The sequence below is a fragment of the Tenrec ecaudatus genome, chromosome 15 (genome assembly GCF_050624435.1).
Source record: "Tenrec ecaudatus isolate mTenEca1 chromosome 15, mTenEca1.hap1, whole genome shotgun sequence".
NCBI classification, from domain to species: Eukaryota; Metazoa; Chordata; class Mammalia; order Afrosoricida; family Tenrecidae; genus Tenrec; species Tenrec ecaudatus.
Window position 1 is genome coordinate 45,282,255 of NC_134544.1, and position 19,160 is coordinate 45,301,414.

The 19,160-nt window shown below is 40.5% G+C and overlaps 1 pseudogene; it reads right to left on the reverse strand.

The window, feature by feature from the left end:
• Positions 1-17,445: 17,445 nt before the first annotated feature.
• On the reverse strand, positions 17,446-18,328 carry LOC142427825 (small ribosomal subunit protein uS2 pseudogene; annotated as a pseudogene).
• Positions 18,329-19,160: the final 832 nt, after the last annotated feature.

The following is a 19,160-nucleotide window of genomic DNA, read 5'->3' on the forward strand; positions in this document are numbered from 1 at the left end:
GGTTTATCCTGCCTATCTTATACGGATAGACATGAGAAACAGAAAGAAGGGAAAAGAAAGAAAGAAAGAAAGAAAGAAAGAAAGAAAGAAAGAAAGAAAGAAAGAAAGAAAGAAAGAAAAGGAATCCTATAAATAGTTCCAAGTATGTCTGCTGACCCTTCTGAATGTTTTCCAACCGGATCTGGGGAAGTGCCACGCCCTGCCCATCCATTCCAAAGTCTATTTGTGGGATTTCTTGGGTACTTCATTGCTTTATTCCCCTTGTTGCTCTGTTATACTACCTTTGTGTTTAATTCCGGTGTGTGTGTAGGTGGGCAGGGCGTGTCAGACTGGACATAATACCTGCACTGTGTCTCCTGTGCTGTCCCCTGTAGCCCTGTTGATCAGTAAGGGGCCATCGGGTCTCAAGGTGGGGCTAGCCCATGGTCCTCTCTGCATTAAAGCCATGCTATTTTCAGTCACCTCACATGTATGTGAAAGTTGGACATTGAATAATGAAGACCGAAGGAGAATCAATGCCTTTGGCTATGGTGCTGGCAAGGAGTATGGAAAACACCATGGGATGCCAAAGAACACACACAGCTATCTTGGAAGACTTCTAATCACGGTGCTCTGTACAAGCAAGGACTGAGAGACTGTCTCTTGTATGTTGGGCAGGTTATCAAAAAGAATAGTTCCTTGATAAAAATGAGGGGCAGCAAAAAATAAAAAAAGTCCGTAACCAGATGGATTGACACAATAGCTGCCAGGAATCTAAGAACAATTGGGGAGGTCACAGGGCCGGGCAGCATTTCATTGTGTTGGGCTTAGGGTCCCTGAGTGGGAACTGACTTGAATAGCTCTGCTCTGTTCTTTCCACAACTGCTTGGCTGTTTACAGATCTCATCCTGGAAGGAATTACATTGTGTCAGGTCACATCCTGGGAGGATCCTAACCCAGCCAAGCTGACACAACACCTATTACCATAAGGGGCCAGGTTCTGGGGAAGCGTATTCTATTTGGTAAAGTGGAAGGTCAACAGAGAAGAGAAAGACCCTGAGGGAGATTAATTGATAAACTGTTTCCAACCATGGAGTTAAACAGGGAGCTGTTCCTGAGGATGGTGCAGAACTGAGTAGTATTTAACAACTTGATACAGCAGTGAAAATAATGTCCACATTCATTTTAACTTCAAGAAGGGGCTTGACAATTGACTAACCACAGCTGCATAGAGATTTAAAAAATTATTTGCATAGAGATTTATAGATAATTTAGCTAGTTTTTTTTATCTGCATTGCTTTTGACCTTGAGAAAACTCACGGTAAATGATTTGGAAATTGTAATAAATTGATGGAAGAAAAATGTCCTATATTTAAAATATTTTTAATGGAATTACAATTTGTACAGCACAAATCTGACTTACAATCAAATATGGATTGTAACTAACCAAGTGCCCCACACGGGCCTTTAAATGTAGATTATTCATTAAAGTGTTCATTTTTCCTCTTTCTTAAGGAGATAACTCCAAGCTGACCTATCAGTTTTGAGACCAGATATACAGTGATCATATAGACCCAAGTCTTTGTTTCCCTGCTTTTAGCAATCATCGCTTTTTGTCTCCTAAATGTTCTGAATTCCCAATTTTCAAGAGTTAAGAATTACTTTTATTTATAGTTTGTATCTTCAAGTGTTTTTTTCCAAAGGCCGTATATTTTCACAACTCTGTTCCTATTACCGTTTCACACTTGACAAACAACTTGGCATAGTATGAAATATGTAGATCACAAAATTTTCTATTTAAAAATAATGTATTTTGAAACTCCTGTAAATTCTTATGTAATTATATGAAATACTCTCTGTGTCCTTAATTTCCATGAATAGTTTACCTCGTTTCCAATAATGGCAGTTATTCCAGTGTTGCAAAACTACAGTAAATCATTTAGCTGAGAAATTACTGATATTGACATAATTAAGATGGAGAACATGTTTTATCACGGCAAGGATCACCGTATTGCCATTTCATAGTCACAGTATTGGATAATGTGGAGAGAGTGGATAGCCTTACTTTATACCGCATCTTAGCCAAATTTCTTCCACAATAGCAACGTCATTTCACAGCAATGCTCGAGGGATTGGATTTTTGCTACACCTTGCCAACACCTGCTGATTTCTGTTTCCCTCATCATAGACGTTCTAGTGTGGACAAAGTGGTACTTCCTATGGCTTTTATTTTCATTTCTTTTGGGAGTGGAGTTTCATTTAGTGGCCACATATCTATTCTTTGATGATAAGTTTATTCAAGCCTTATTTGCATTTTGACGGCTCTCTCTGTTTAGCTTTTTACTAAATAGTAGGTGTTCTTCATGTATTTATAGATGAAGTAAAGAGTCAGTAAATCTGTATCTGACACGTTTTCTCCAAATTTTCATCTTATTTCTTGTCTTTCTGGCTTTCTTTACTTTCAAAGAAGATCCATCTGTTGTTAGCAATGATATCTCTCCTGCCCTGACCTCTCCTAAATCCAGCTTGAATTGCTGACCGCTCTATATTGATGGCTGAATTAGCACAGAAAAATTTTACTTGCATGCGGTATGAATGATATTGTCCGATGAGTTCCACACTCCATTGGGTCCCTTTTTGTCAAATGGGTCCAAATACAAATCTTTTCTATGGAGTTGGCCACTTAGCTGCCTGCTAAATTTCTTGGGATTGACACGTGAGTGCTTCCAACGTTCCTTCAGCTTGTTGAAACAGTTCAAGGACGTTCTGCTGAGACTGAAGCTTGTTTCTGTTAGTCCCTTCAGTGCTGCTTGCATTTCTTTCAGTACGGTTAATTGTGAGAAGATGATTGAAGATTGACCAATTGTTTTTGAACAGTGACTCCGGGTAGTCTTCCCATGATATCTTGTTGCCTCCGACATCATTCACTATTTTGCCCTCAGAACCCTTCAATATTGCAACTGGAATTTTTTCTGCAACCCCTTGCGCTTGAGAAATGCTGACCATGTTCTTCCATTTGGGCTAAGTTCTGGGTTTTGTACATTTCACCAGAATGCTTTGTTTTCTTGACCTGGCCTCTGAATTTTTCTGTTCAGCTCTTTCACTTCATCCTTTCTTCTGTTTACTTTAGCTCTTCTATATTCAAAAGCAATTTCAGTCTCTTCCTGCATTGGTCTTTGTGTTAGTCTGGATAGACTAGAGAAACAAATTCAGAGACACTCATATGTGTATAAGAAAGAGCTTCATATACAAGAGCAGTTGAATATTCAGAAAACATCCTAATCCAGTCCAGATCAGGTCCATAAGTCTGATATTAGCCCATATGTCTGATACCAATCTTTAAATTCTTCTTCAGATTCAAGAAACATGCAATGACACTGAGTGCAGGAAGATCACAGGCCAGGGGGTGGAAAGTCTTGTGGATCCAGTGGTGGTGGAAGCATCTCCACACTGGTGTGGGTCTCCACATGGTTCCTCTAGCTCCAAGGTTCTAGCATGGCTCCATGTGTCTTGTCATCAGGAATACGAAGCAGGGAGTGTGTGTGTTCTACTTCCAGCGAGCTATTTATATCTGTAGTCCCTTCAAATGAGGTCATCAAGCAGCGACCTGGTTGATAAACTAAACTCCACCCCTTCAATCTTCATCGTCTCAAGTTGGCACCAAATTATGTAACTACCAACATCTTTTCTTTCTTTTTTTCTCTCTAATATTGGCCTTTTAAATTTTCGTATCTTTTAAATTACCTTATGTTTTTTCCATGTTTGTTATTTTTGATGTCATCCCACAACTCATGAGATCCTATGTCCATAGTGTTCAATGTATCCAATATTTTCTTGAGATGTTCTCTAAATTCTAGGGGGTTACACTCAAGACCATATTTGGAATCTTGTGGCTTGTTTTAATTTTTATTTCTAGCTGCAATCTGAACTTGTATATGAAAATTTATGTGCTGTTTCAGAGTTCGTCCCAAACATTCTTTAGCTGATGATATTGAACTTTTCCATGATCTTTTCTCACATACATTATCAGTTAATTTCTGTGTATTCCATCTGGAAAGGACCACATGCCCAGCCACCTTTTGTGTTATAGAAAATAAATACTTGCATTGAAGAAGTCATTAGTTTTGAAAAATTCTATCAAGTACTCTCCAGTTGCATTTCAGTTGCCAGGGTCATATTTTTCCAACTGCTGATTGTTCTTCTTTGCTTCCAACGTTAACATTCTAATCACTAGTAATTATTGATACATCTTGAGTTTGATGAATCCCAGACTGAAGAAGTTGATTGAATTCTTCAGTTTCTTCATCATTAGCTTTAATGTTTGAACCATACATTTCAATAATAGTTGCATTGGTTGGAATTTCTTGTAGGCATATAGATATGATCCTATCATACAGCATTTTATTTCCATATAGATATTGAAATGTCCTTGAAGTACAATGCCATTTCATCTTGGATTTATCATTCCCAGCATGACTAACTGCCTCAAAATGACCAATACTAGTCCATTTCATATCACTGACACCTGGGATATCAATTTTCATGCACCCCATTTCTTTTTCTGTTTGATGTCTTGCAATATTCTGAGACTCATGCTTCATCTGCTAAACATTTAGATTCTTAATGGTTGTTCTTTGTTACATCTTCTCATTTTAAGTCACGAAGTAGATATCAGAGACACCAGAGGCAGCAAAGCAAGGATCATGAGACAGAACCAAGAAGCCACACTGACTCTATGGGAAAAAGCAGAGAACAGCAGCAAGACTGGGAAGAAGAGACCAAGGGACCACGTGACTGAGAGATGGAGGCACAGAAAGAGATATATCTGCCAGAGTGGCTGAGAAGAGATGTTGCAAACAAAAGAGCTCAACATTTTGTAACATTTAGCTTTTCTAATAAGCCCTGGAATTGCAAATATTGTCCGCAACTTCTACTTGGTCATTGCAGCGAATTACCAAACCTAGCAAAGAAATAGAGTGCTATAGGAAAGATGGTTGGTGTCTGAATAGGATTTAAAAACAGGTGTAGGACCGAGCCATGTTTGACTTTTGTCCAAAGGCCCTCAGCCTCAAGCAGGTGTGGAGTTGGAATCACCTACTACTTTATGTCGCCAGAGGAGGTCAGAATTGGCCACCATGGAATTTTTTCAGAGAGCCTGCTGGTATTTGTTATACCAGTAGCATGGATTCCTCCATCACAGCAACACAAAAGCTGCCACAATATGACAAATGAACAGTTGAGTGATGGCTTTTACCATGTAATCCTTCAATAGTATATCTGGAAGTTTGAATTTTTTTCTTCAATTCTTTCAACTAGAGAAATGCCCAGTATCTTCTTCCTTCTTGGTTTTCTAACTCCTTGTCTTTGCACATTTCACTACAATGTCGTATTTGGCCCTATCCCGGCACCCTTTGAAATCTTTGGTTCAACTTTTTTGTTTTATCATTTTTTCCAGTTGCTTTTGCTACTCTACATTCAGGAGAAAATTTCCGAGCCAGTTGTGTATTGTTTTGGTATTTTCTTTTAGTCCTGTCTTTTAAATGAGTTCTCACTTTCTTCATGCCTGGTGTTTTTGCTGTCCTTCCATGCCTTGCCCGGTCTACTTTCATTAGTGTTCACTGCATCCAATCTATTCTTGAGATGGTCTCTAAAGCCTACCGAGTTTGATTCTGACCCTAGCACAGCATTGATTCTGATTCTCCAGTGCTAAGTGGCTGGCTGTAGGTCTTGTGGGCCCTGCCATGACTACTTTGCAATAAACTAAATGAGTTTTTGCATTACAAAGCTGAGTATGTATTTTTTCTTCAACTAAAACTCCTCCAGGACATTTTATGTTTCCATTGCTTCTTCTAATCACTTTTTATCAAAGCCCTAATCTAATCATCAAGTCAATATATCATCTTTGATATTTAGGGGACCATTTATAGAGCAACTGAGGTTATGGGAAGTAGGATGCATACTCAGTGGCAGTGTTAATGGAATGGGCATTTTTATATGAATCACAATAATGTTATGAATGTTTACTGCCCTAGCTTGCCTTTGCTTAATAATTCTTGCTTTCTCCTTCCAAGATTCAAACCCTTTGAATAATAATTGGGACTCATTACTGACACACTGTGTATTTGGTTGTCATGCTGAATTTGTTATAGACATTTGTAGGATTGGGTAATGTTAATATTAATTATTGGGTAATGTTAATAATTATTAATGTGCTTATACTGTTGCTTAGGATTTTATTTGGATTTACTTTTAGAAACTCTTGACTTACCCCTAATCCATTTTATTCTCTTTCTCTAATTGCACACTAATCCTTGTTTTGATTGATATATTACCATCAGCTCAATAATTAACTTATTGCTGCTCAAATCAAGTGTTAGCAATTACCATTGTAATTTAATAATAAAAGTAGCTTTATTAAAAATACTGGAATGGTTTTCTTTGTCAATATCCAATTTTCAGAATATGGCTCCTTTTTTTCTAATCCCAAGGGATTAGGTGCCGAATGTTGGAATGGATGTGCTGGCCTACTAACCGGATGGTCAGCAGTTTGAAATCACCAGTTGCTCCCCCAGAGGAAGATGAGCATCTGAAATCTGGGAACCTACAAAGGTAGTTTCACTCTGCTCTGTAGGGTCACCTTGGGTGGTAACCTACTTGATGGCAGTGTGTTTGGTGTGGTTTATCCCTCCTAGAGCAAGAACCAAAAAAGGTCCCAAAGCTTTGGGAAGAATATTCCCAGAGTGTACAAAGTCAAAATGGTTTCTAATGGTAATTGTATCTATATTCCTCTGAAGACGTCCCAGCAGTGTGTGGCTGGGCTGTGAACTGAGAGGATGTTGGTTCAAACCAAGCAGCCACTTGGAGGGAGACAGAGAAGAGGGTCTTCTGGGACTCGGGTCAGCGTGGGGCGTATCTTGAAGCACGTGCACACTGTTTTATAGAGTCACCGCAAGCTGCAGCCAACAAGATGGTGGTGGCTTTCTTTAGGTTGGGGGTTGGGGGGCGGCGAGGGAGAATGCATTTCTCTGTGTCTTTTGTTCCTTGTTTCTTTGTCTTTTTTTTTAAACATGTGCTGGGTTTCTTTGTATCTCTCCATTATGGACTGTAATATGGAACTGAATCATATTTTCGATCAAAATTTGCATTTAATCAAAGTTCATGTTCTTTAAGATTTTTTTTATTTCCTCTCTCCCCTGCCCATCAAAAGCAAACTGTGTTAGTCTGGGTTGACTAGAAAAACAAATCCAGGGAGACTCATATGTGCATGAGAGAGCTTTATATCATAGAGCAATCGTATATTGAGAAAAAATCCCAGCCCAGTCCAGATCAAATCCATAAGTTTTATATTGTCCCATATGTCTGACATTAGTCTATAAATTTCTTTTCAGACTCACACAGCACATACAATGATGCTAAAGGCAGGGAGATCATATGCTGGTGGATGAAAAGTCTTGTGGATCCAGTGTCAGTGGAATCCTCTCAGCGCTCATGCAGGTCTCCACGTGACTCCTTCAGATCTCAGAGTGTCTCAACAGCAGTAAAGTGAAACACAGAGAGAGAATGTGGCCTGCTTCTTCTGGTGGCAGCATCAAGAGAGAGGAAGTTCCCAGAATCCTTGTGAGAATGTTGCCATACCATAAGAAGACATCATTAGGCTGTGACCTGATTGATGGGGTAGACTCCACTCCTATACACCCTTATCAAGTTGACATGAAATTATGTAACTACTGCACAAACCAAAATTAAAACAGTGTTAGAGCTCAACTTAGGTTGGACTTTTCTTATATGGTCTAAAATTGATGTTATGTTTTCCTCTTTTTCATCAAGAGATCTCCCTTTTAATCTCTCTAGTGCAAAAGTAATTTTCTTTGCTCTTAGTTCATTATTGATGGCTCTTCTGTGACTCTCTGATGCCAAAAGATGGTTAGAGATGGCCAGAATGACAACTATGGTTAAGAAGTGAACACTTCAAATCATGAAGGGTTGTTAAATATAACACTGACTTATGCATGGACAAAAAATACTGCAAGTGAGTTGTTACAGATTCTGACACATTGGCAACATGAATGGTGCTGTGGGGACAAAGAAAGAATACAACTTCATATTCTCACATCGCTTTAGAGAAACATTTGCTGTGTGACTTCATGAGCAATTTTATGTGTTCGTAATAAAATTGAGTTGGACAGGCATCGCTATGTGAATTAACATAATTAATATGATGTTACTAGCATAGCCAAAATGTTTTTCTCTCAGAAAATTCAACAGAACTTAAAGCCTCACAGCACTTGGCCACTGGCAGAGTGAACTGTAGCTCCCTCTATAGCCTTTGCCACATCTCTGTCAGCATTGGTCCAGTGAGTTCTCAAAGGCAGGACTGTTCATGCAGGTGGCAGATGTTGAGAATACAGGAGGTTCCAGTTATGTGAATGCGACAATTAATGATTTTTATTGAGTGCCCAATTTGTTCAGAGCCCTAGGCAAAATGGTTAATCAAAAGAAAAAGAAGGAAACAAAACTCTCTCTCTAGCTCTCAGAGACTTGTAGTGATGACCAAGAGAAGCCACATATTGAGTTCTGGAGTAAAAGAACACAAGTTGGACCAGACACCAATGTAAGGTTTTATGAAGAATAAATCAGTACTTGAGAAACCAGAATGAAGTTTCCCACGAAAGGATAAATATAGGAATGCTTTTACATTTCCAAGATGCAATGTGGCTTGACATTTCTGCAGCATCTAAAATTTTGAGATTTGTAACTACCACTTATATTACATTCAAATAATCAGATGTGTAGTAGGCATGTGTTGTTGTTTAGAAATCCTGTTTTATTGGTATAAATCTCTCAAAAGTCTTTGATCTCTGAAATCGATGTGCAAACTTTTAATTAAAAATTTTAAAAACATCCAAATAATTTGCTTAGCTAGGAAAGAACATCTATAAGATTACAGAGAAACATTTCTAAATGAAAAGGGTGACTGACAATCAATGATTTTATATGCTAATAAGAATATGTTAAAACTACTTACCAGGTATATAATTTGAGTAATTTAAAGAGGTACACTTATACCAGGGGGAACATTCTCTAGGGCATTAAATGGAAGTTTCTTACTGTGGTAGCTTGTCTAATGCTATGCCATCATACACCAGCAAGGTCACCCATAGTAGATTGGCTTCAGTGAAGCTTCCAAAGTAACAAAGACTAGGAGAAAAGGCCTGGCCATCTACTTTTGAAAAGTAGTCCTATGGCTCACAACAGGATGCAGGATTGCGTCTGATGTACTCCTGGGAGAGGAGCCTAGGTTGGAATACACTACATAGGATATTAGTAATGGATCCAAACAGGTCAACCCTTCTGAAGAGGGAACTTGACTAGGCAGTATTTTTGCTGTGTTCCACATGGGTGAACTAGAGTGAGAACCGACTCTATAACAAGTAAGAATAACAACAAATATGAAGAAATTTGAATATTAATACACTAACCTCCTCTTGAGTATAGTGGTTATGCATTGGGCATCTATATGAACACTCAACAGTTTTAAATCACCAGCTGTTCCTGGAGAAAAACATGGGATCTTATCCTCCTGTAAATAATTACAGTCCTGGAAATCCACAGGGGGCAATTCTTCGCTGCCCTGTGGGGTCACTATGAGTCAGCTCAACTCAATGGTGCTGAGTTTGGGTTTCTTTCATTTTTCTTTTTTATTTGCTTGTGAAAGTTGGACATTGAATAAGAAAGACCAAAGAAGGATCAATGCACTTGAACAACGGTTCTGGTGAAGTCCCAAGGAGTACCAGGAGAATGTATAGCTCTGTCTTGGAAGAAGTAGATCCTGAATGGACCTTGTGAGAGAGAATGGTGAGACTTTGACTCATGTACTTCAGACATTCTATCAGGAGATATTAGGTCCTAGAAAAGGACATCGTAACTGCTAAAGTAAATGGGCAATAAAAAAGGATGATCCCCGAAAAGATGGCTTGGTCCAGTGACGGCAACAATAGGTTTAAACATAACATTTGTGAGGATGGTGGAGGACCTGGCAGCGTTTCTTCCTGTTGTGCCTTGGGCCACTGTGGGTAGGTCCTGACTGGACAGCTCCTAGCAACAACAACAATAGAAAAAGAAAATAACTTGTAACAATGGTCAACATATTCAACCTGGTTTGTTGGTGTTCAAGTTTCAGAATCAGTCTTTTGATACATATTATGTGAAAGATTCCAGGTTTGGGTGCAATTTGGAAATGTGTCTAAATGTTCGACTGTGTGAACTAGTTTAGAACTTTAGGTTTCACTTTTAACAGTCAACCAACCAACCAAACCAATATTGCCAATATTGTCAACCAATCAAACCAATATTGTGTGTATTATGACTTACAGTGGCTCTCTACAGAGCTTCTGAGTCTGTAAATCTTGATGGGAGCAGTCAGCTTCGTCTTTCTCCCTGAGAATGGCTGGTTTATTGAACCCCTGATCTTTCAGAAAGCAGCCCATTTCACCCACAGGGGCCCTTGAGACTCTAGTTGCTATTTGTTTGTACTCACCTGTTGGTGGCTGCTGGGATTGGAAATCTTCACAGCATCATACCTGAAGTAAGTAATAGAACATAAATTTAAATCTGAGCTTGAGTATATTGCTACATGGTATGCAAAGTTTAAATGATTATTAATTTTAGAAAATTTCTGTATTAGTCTGGGTACTTTAGAGAAATAAATCCACAGAAACTCATGTGTATGAGAGAGTTTTATATAAACGTTAAGTGCACATCAAGAAAACATCCCAACCTAGTGCTGCCCAAGTCCACAAGTCCAACATTAATCTATTAACCCATATGTCCAACACCAATCCATGAAGTCCTCCTCCATCTCACAAAACAGATGCAATGATGCCAACTGCAGAAGTAAAGCCGAGTCAGTGAGCGGTGTGTAAGCATCTCAGCGCTGGCAGGGGTCTGTCTCCATATGGCTGCTCCAGCACCCAGGGCTGCATCGGGGTAGGTCCATGTGGCTTCCCCTTGGGGGAGTCTTGCAGGAAGTGAACATTGCTGGCTGAAACAGGGAACTGGCTAAGGCAGCTGCACCCTGGTCCGGCCATCACAAAACAAGAGACCCGAGAACTCCAAAGGCGAAGCTTACTAAGCCATTTATCCCTCCGCCCTTCAAGTAACCCCACATGTGTTTAATCAGCCAGGTAGACATAATACACTAACTACCTCAGCAGTGGACTTGGGCAGCACTAGGTTGGCAGTTCCCTCAAAATAGCACAAATATTCCCAAACCTACCACTCTTCTGTGTGTTGAATGTGGAAAAAGTGACCTGGCAGGTTATTTGGCCATGCATAGATATGTGATTGACCCTGAACTTGTTCTACCAACATTAGCTGGTGTAGAACAGAAACACTCAGCCAGGTTCCGAGGCATGAAGAAACATGCCATTATACCCTGGATCCAATGCCTGCTTCCTGAACAGTCTGATGAGCTGAAATATGTACATCTCTGTGTGTGCTTTTGTCTGTGCATTTCCCCTGGGATTTTCCCTTCCAGTCAGTCAACCAGGCTCCCATATTTCTCTGCTCCAGTCATAGCTTGAAACAAGGTTTCCTCCTCTTTTGTCTAAATTCACTGAATACAAGTTGCAATGGGTGTAAAAGACTGAAATAACAAGTGTGTACCTTTGAGGGCTAAGAAGGTGAGGAGTGGTGCTATCCCTTTCTGGGAAGGGGTCCAGGATGGATCTGTTGGCCTCTGACTGCTGAGAAGAAGATGGCAGCAGGTCCCAGAGGGCTGATACGACCCTCGACAAAGGCTCCAAGCTTCTGAAGACAGCTAACTCTAACTTGGAAAAAAATGAAGCAGAGCCCAAGGGACCTAATGGAATTTGATAGTGCTTCTAAGACAAAATCATGAGTCAGCTTGGTACCCAGCACATGCATAGAACCTGACAGTGTGGGTTGTCCTTTAAGAATCACTGGGTAGTACAAGCGAATAACCACTAGATTACTAACCAAAATGTTTGAGGCTCAATCCCACCCAGAGTTATCTCAGAAGAAAGGCCTGGCTGTCTATGTCTGAAAAACCAAACCCAAACTAAACAAACAGTCACTGACAACTCTGGTGAGATTAGTTCTATTCCGACACACATGACATTTTCATGTGTCCCATCCATCAGTTTGTCAAATCAGGAAGGGGACTCCCTCATCATGACTAAGACAGTGGTTCTCAACCTGTGGGTTGTGACTGCTTTGGGGGTCGAAAGACCCTTTCCCAGGGGTTTCCCAATTCATAACAGTAGAAAAATTACAGTTATGAAGTAGTAGCATAATTTTATGGTTTGCGGAGGTCACCATAACACGAGGAACTGTATTAAAGGGTCGCGGCATTAGGAAGGTTGAGAACCACTGGACTAAGATTTAATATCACAACTCCTGAGACTGGGACTCACATTCAAATGGATGCAAAGAATAGATACATGCTACAACAGGGACATGTCTTGAAATCATTGGCCTATATGAAAGAAACCAGATACAAAAAGATGCATATGGTGTGAGACCATTGCATGAAATGTCCAGAGAAGAATGTTTAATAATGGCTCCGGCGACTGGGGGAGGGAAAAAGAAGTACTGATTTCTTTCTATTTGCTGTCCCTAGGTACCATCAAGTTAGTTCCAACTGATAGCGACCCTTTGTACAGGGAAGGAAACCACTCCCTGGTGCTGTGCCATCCTCATCATGGTTCGCCGGGAGCCCATTGCTGCAGCCGCTGTGACCATCTGCCTCCTCAGGGTCTTGCTCTTCTTCATGGACCTTCTACTTCTCAAACATGCTGTCTTTTGCCAGAGCCTGACTGCTTGCTCTTCTGCCAGTTGATTGTCCATTCACTATTCTTCACGACCACACAAATTCAGTCATCGACTCTCCTTTGAGCTTCCTTAGTCATGATCTTGATTTCACCTGCGTTGGGTGAAAAATGTTGTGATGGAAAATGCCATGTATTGGGTCAGGGGGTCCTTTGCGTTCGAAGCAACACTTTTGCTTTTTCACACTTGACATAGTGGCTCTCTCATGGCGTTTCTTAGGCACTCGAGGTCACCTAGTCATGCAGGGATGAAAGGGCTAAGCAAAGACGGGGGGAGGGGGGTTTGAATTCATCAGTTGCTCCATGGGTGAAAGATACGGCAGTCTGCTTTGAGTAAGATTTGCTATGGCTGCTGTGAACCAGAATCAATTAGCTTGCAATGGATCTGGGTTATTTTTGTTTGTTTGTTTATTTGATAGATGTGGTTGTCACCTAATCTGGTGTCAATTCAAGGATTAAGAGTGTGGGGGTGGAGTCTAGGCTGTCAATCTAGAGATGGCCAATGGGACTTCTGTGTGGGCATGGGCTCCTGAGAATTCTGGAAAATCTGGTACTTTGCTCCTTGGAGGCAGGAGAGACTCTCTCTGCCACACCCTGGGAGCCATAGCAGCTGACAAGACACATGGACCTACCCTGATGCAGAGATGCCTGCCAGCACTGAGATGTTTCCAAAGACACTGGATTCAAAGACTTGCTGCCCACTGGCCTGTGATCTTCTACATCCAGCATCATTGCATGCATTTGTGAGTCTGAAGAGGACTTTATAGATTGGTATCAGACACATGGACTAATATCATACTTATAGACTTGATCTGGACTGGGCTGGGGTGTTTTCTCAATGTTCAATTGCTCTTGTATATAAATCTCTTTCTTATACCCATATGTGTCCATGGATTTGTTTCTCTAGTCTACTCAGACTAACACAATAAATATTTGTATTCCCTATTTGCTGGCTGACTAGAGGAAAAACAGAAGATGTCTATAAACTATGGATTTTGCTAAGAGTTTTCATGGCTAATATTTCCATCTTTTTTACTTCCATGGATTGAATATCATTTGAGAATGAAAGTGACCCATGTATCACATTTTCAATGACCTCATAGGCATGTTAAAGTCACACAAAGAATAGGGACAACTGGAGAGGGATAGGCTTCCTTGAACCGTGGTGTAGGCGAAGAATGTGGAAAATCCTGTGGACGGTAAGAAAACGGAACACATCTACACAGGAAGAAGTACAGCTGGAATGCTTCTAGGAAGGGAAGGTGGTAAGCCCTCAGCGCATGTTCTTCGGGGAGCCCACTTGGCGGAGAAAGGCCTTATGCTTAGTAAAGTGGTAAACCAAACACCAGACTTACTACCATTGAGTCAATCCTGATGCATATATACCACATACAGTTTTTGAGACGGCAATTCTTTGTAGGAGCAGACAACCTCATCTTTCTTCCACTGAGCAGCTGGTGGTTTCAAACTGCTGACCTCATCATTAGGAGCCTCACATAGAACCACTCTACCACCAGGGTGTTAGGCATCAGGACAGGGAAAAGGAGGACGGTCCTCAGAGAGTTATATTGACACATGGCTGCAACAATGCATCCTCACAGAGATGGTGAGGATGGCTCAGGCCTGACTGAGAGTTGATCTGTGGGGTATAAGTTTGCTAAGAGACACAGTGGACTCAGGGCCACTTGCCAACAACATCATTTAGTTGGGCAGAAGTAAAGGACTATCATGTGTAAAATCTATTATTTGTTATTCTTTATGCCTTTTTTTAGTTTCTAAGCATTATAAAAATATCCATGTAGTAAGTACTTTATTGTATTTAGTGCCTGCCTCGTCAATGCTCACTCACAGCAGTTCTGTACACACAGAGTGGAATGCTCCGTGTGCATTTAAGGCTGTAATCTTTTGGAACCTGATGGTGAGGATTGCTTTCTGAAGCAACTCTGGGTGGGTTTGAACCATCAACCTTGCTGTTTATTTGTAATTGAATGCTAAAATTGAGCAGTTGTTCTCTATGCCATTAAGACTTCTAGTGAATACTTTAGGAATATGTTAACTATGAGTTGCCTTCTCATCCCACACTCAATTTGTATTATGTGTAAAATGCATAATTAAAAAATAGATTTGTTACATAAATATCTTCATGCATAAAATTAAGGCTCATCATCTTTTATGGTGGAATAAGAGGCCTACTTATCTCTGCCTGGTTTGGTGTTGGTGTAGACTCCTGTTTATTCTATCACTTTTCAATGTGACCCTGAGATTTCTCTAACCATGTTTAGGAAGTCTTTGTCATTCTTCATTTGCAAGTGGTCACTTATGTTATTATGATAATAAGTTGAATAAGTGAAGCCTTGGCCTATGAGTGGATTTGAGTAGGCTTCTGGGAAACCTCTGCAAATTCACAAAGCAAATGACTTGGCCTCCCAATTCTGCAATGTAAAATATGCTACAATGACTCTTTGGGGCTCTTAGCTCCCCTGCAGTTTTTTAAAAAAATGAACTTCCATTTACTTTAATTGACTTGACTTTCCGTTATAATCTAATTATAAATGAAAGAAATCTCTTATTTGTCATTTGAAATGATGCAAGTCCGTTTATGGTTAGGATCCTTTTTTATGGCTGAGAAGAAAAAGGCTCTTAGTAGGTTTCCTGAATAAAGCCAGTGAATACGCTGATATTTGTGAAATGAAAATGATATGTTAAAGCAGTAACTCATCTATTTAAATAAAGAACTCCTGAGAAATTTGATGAATATTTTAATATTTATTTAAATTAGCCAGAGGAATGACAAAATAGGAGCGAATGTGTACAGTTTATATGAAGTTGGCAGATGCCATCTTAAAAGCTTCGGACAGGAATGGATATTTCACATCACTAAAGTCTGAAGCCTTTTTGAATTGTAATTAGCTTACTGAAAGTTCCATCTAGAACTCTGAGCTAAATGTCTGGCTACTGCTTCACACCCACCCAATAGTAGGTAAATTGACGGCAGCATAATGGTTGGTTTTATTATGTTTCTGTAGTTTAAAACACTACAAATAAGAAAAAAATCAGGTTAGTTCTATAGATGTTACAATGCTGGTATGGATTGTATTTTTCCTATCGAAACAAGAACAACACAAGGATTATTAAGAGTTGAAGCTTATAGCTTTATGTTTGCAACAGATGGCAATTACATGATCATTCAATTTGGTAAGGGATGATTTCCATCTGATCAGTGAAACCCTTTACCTTTATTAAAAGGCTAATACAAAGACTTCTGAATCACAGCTCTTTATGTCTGAAAGCTAATTTATTTTTGTCACAGTTACATTTTGGGACATATGTTGATATACTTCTGCCCTTGATTTCCTCCCTTTTCCCTGAAAGTTTGCAAAGCAGCATTGCGATTATTGTTTTAAAAGCCTGCAAGTATCGATTTTTCTTGATATTAGGAGAGCAAAGATCAATTATCTTCCTTTTGAACCAAAACTTTACCCTTCACTGGATTACTTAAAGTTTGTTCACTTAGCATAGTGTTTTCTAGCCATCATCTTCCGTCCTGGGGAGTTTTAGGTTAGCAGGTGATATCTCTTCCCTGTTACAAGGGCTTATTTAGAATTTGTAATTAATTTTTACTGTGTCATTATTCTGGGTGTTATTGGAAATACACATATTTCATCTAATATGAACGAGGTATAAAGCAGTTAAGCCACTTGAGTAATTCAAGAAAATCAGCAGAGAAGGGTGTGGTAGAGAAAGATGTGCTTATGTAAAGGTTACCCTCTTGGAAACCCTACAGGACAACTCTGCTGGCTGATAGCCCATGAGTTGGAATGGATTCCACGTTAATAGGTTTGATTTTTATATTTGAGGAAGCATCTTGGTCTTGGAATGGCACAAGCAGTTTTCCGCTATGGGTGCTGCTAAGCCAAAGGTTGATGGTTCCACTCCACTCAGAGGCTATGTGGAAAAAAGATGCAGTGAACTCCTTCCTTACAGATTATAGCCTACAGAGATCTCCCTGAAACACCCGGGTGGCCACGAGTTGGAGGTTCACTCATTTGCAACTGGATTATTTTATGTCAGCTTGTACTTATAGAGGGGTGGAGTCCAAACTGTCAGTAAGGTCACAGTCTACTGACTCCCCCCACCCCCCAACTCGGTGTAATAAGTCTTTCTGTATCAGAGTGAGAGACACTGGGAACTGCTCTTCTTGGTCCCTTTGCCTTCCTGCTTTCTGGACACTACCTGCCTCTGGAGGTGGCCCCATGTGGGCTGCCCAACCCTCAGAGCTGTCAGCACGCACCTTGCCATGTTTCCACGGGCTTTGAATCATCCTGCGTGGATCTGCTTTGACTTCTGATATTCCTGCTTCCCGCCTCAACCTTCGGCATCATCAGCCTGCAACTACCTGAGTCTGAAGAAGGCCTCAGCCCTACAGACTTGAGTTGGACTGGGCTTGGATGTCTTCTTAATTCTATATCAAGAAGACATAATGCACATTTCCAAGACTTGAGTATTAGGATTTTTTTAAAAAGAATTTGTTTTTTTGGGTTTTTTTTTTTTTTTAGAGACTGGTTTTTATTTTCTTTCAATCTTATTTCCATTTTCTAGAGGTTTGTGGAAGAATAGCTTAAGACCACTCAGTGATTGTTACCACCCACTGAGTGGCCTGAGCAGTCTGGGTTACAGAACAGTTTTCAGTTGTGGGCTGAGCGCCCCAGTCTTCAATGGGGAACTGTTGAATAGGTACACCTTCAGACCAGCACACCTTCAGACCAGTCTGTGACCTTGGGCAGAGCAGCAGTAAAATCAGAACAGGAGTAGTCTATTCCCCCTGAAACTCTTCCTTGCTCACAGCCTTTTCAGCAGTGGCCTACTCGTCCATTTCAATTTCTTCTGGGTCTCTCTAGAAGTAGAGGGATGTCCTGGTCTACCACGAGTGCTCCCGGGAGATGTTGCTCCTCTAACCCCATGCACAGAACTTCCTGGACCAATATCCACAATGTCAGGCCCACCAAGTGAGCTCCCTTGTCATTACATAGGATGCCAATGTCCATGTAGGAGGGTCTGTGTTACACAAAAGGATGGGGGGAAATTAATGTCAGAGACCTCTGAGAGGCTGGTGGTCACCTCTGGCTCAGTAGCCACCAGTAGCCTCGAGTTCCAGAAGTTTGCCTGGATCTGGATATTGAAGGACCCTGGACGAATGTGCCCAGAAACTGGAGTAGCTTCAATGACAACAGCAAACTTCAGGAGAGCCCACTGGCTAGTTTTCCTGGAAGATATGATACTGATATCAGTAGGGTTTTCAATGGAAACAATGGTACCAGCTGCCAAGAGAAGCTTCTCCCCGGCCTTCTCCAGTTTTATGATGCAGATGCCAACACGTTTCCTATTGTAGATGTTTTGCTGCATCTGGAAATCAAGGTCAGTGCCACCCATGTGGGTTCTTGCTGCAAGGGATTTGAAGACATCTGTCCCTTCATCTGCAGGACATCAAAGGCTCTGGACATTGTGAAAGGTTCCCCATTAAGTTACGACTGAAACCGGGACTATGAAGTATGGAGCCTTTTCTGGGTAGTGAGGAAGGAGTATTAAGATGTTAGGAATTAAGTATCTTGCCTTTTTCGTAGACAATATGTCTCTGAAGCCAGCTCTATTAAGAATCTGATTAAAATTAAAAGAGGGTAAAATTGGAAACTGAATGAAAAACTGAACCTTGGTTTGTTTTCTTTTAAAATTATTTTATTAGGGGCTTGTACAACTCTTATCATAATCCATTCATCCATTGTGTCAAGGACATTTGTACATTTGTTACCATCATCATTTTCAAAATATTTTCCTGAGCCCTTGGTATAAGCTCCTCATTTTCCCCTCTATCCCCCCTCCCTCATGAATCCTTGATAATTTATAAATTGTTATGATTTTGTCCTGTCTTACACTGTCTGACGTCTCCCCTCACCCACTTTTCTGTGTAGATCCTTGTGATCGGTTCCCCCCTTCTACTCCACCTTCTCCTTACCCTTTTGGTACCACCACTCTCATTATTGGTCTTGAGGGGGTTTATCTGTCCTGGACCCCCTGTGTTTCCAGTTCTTACCAGTGTACTTTCTCTGGTCTAGCCAGATTTGTAAGGTAGAATTGGGAACATGATAGTCGGTGGGGGGAAAGGAAGCATTAAAGAACTAGAGGAAAGTTGTATTTTTCATCATTGCTACACTGCACCCTGACTGGTTCGTCTCCTCCCTGTGACTCTTCTGTAAGAGGATGTCCAGTTTCCTACAGATGGGCTTTGGGTCTCCACTCCACACTCCCCCTCATTCATAATGATATGATTTTTTGTCC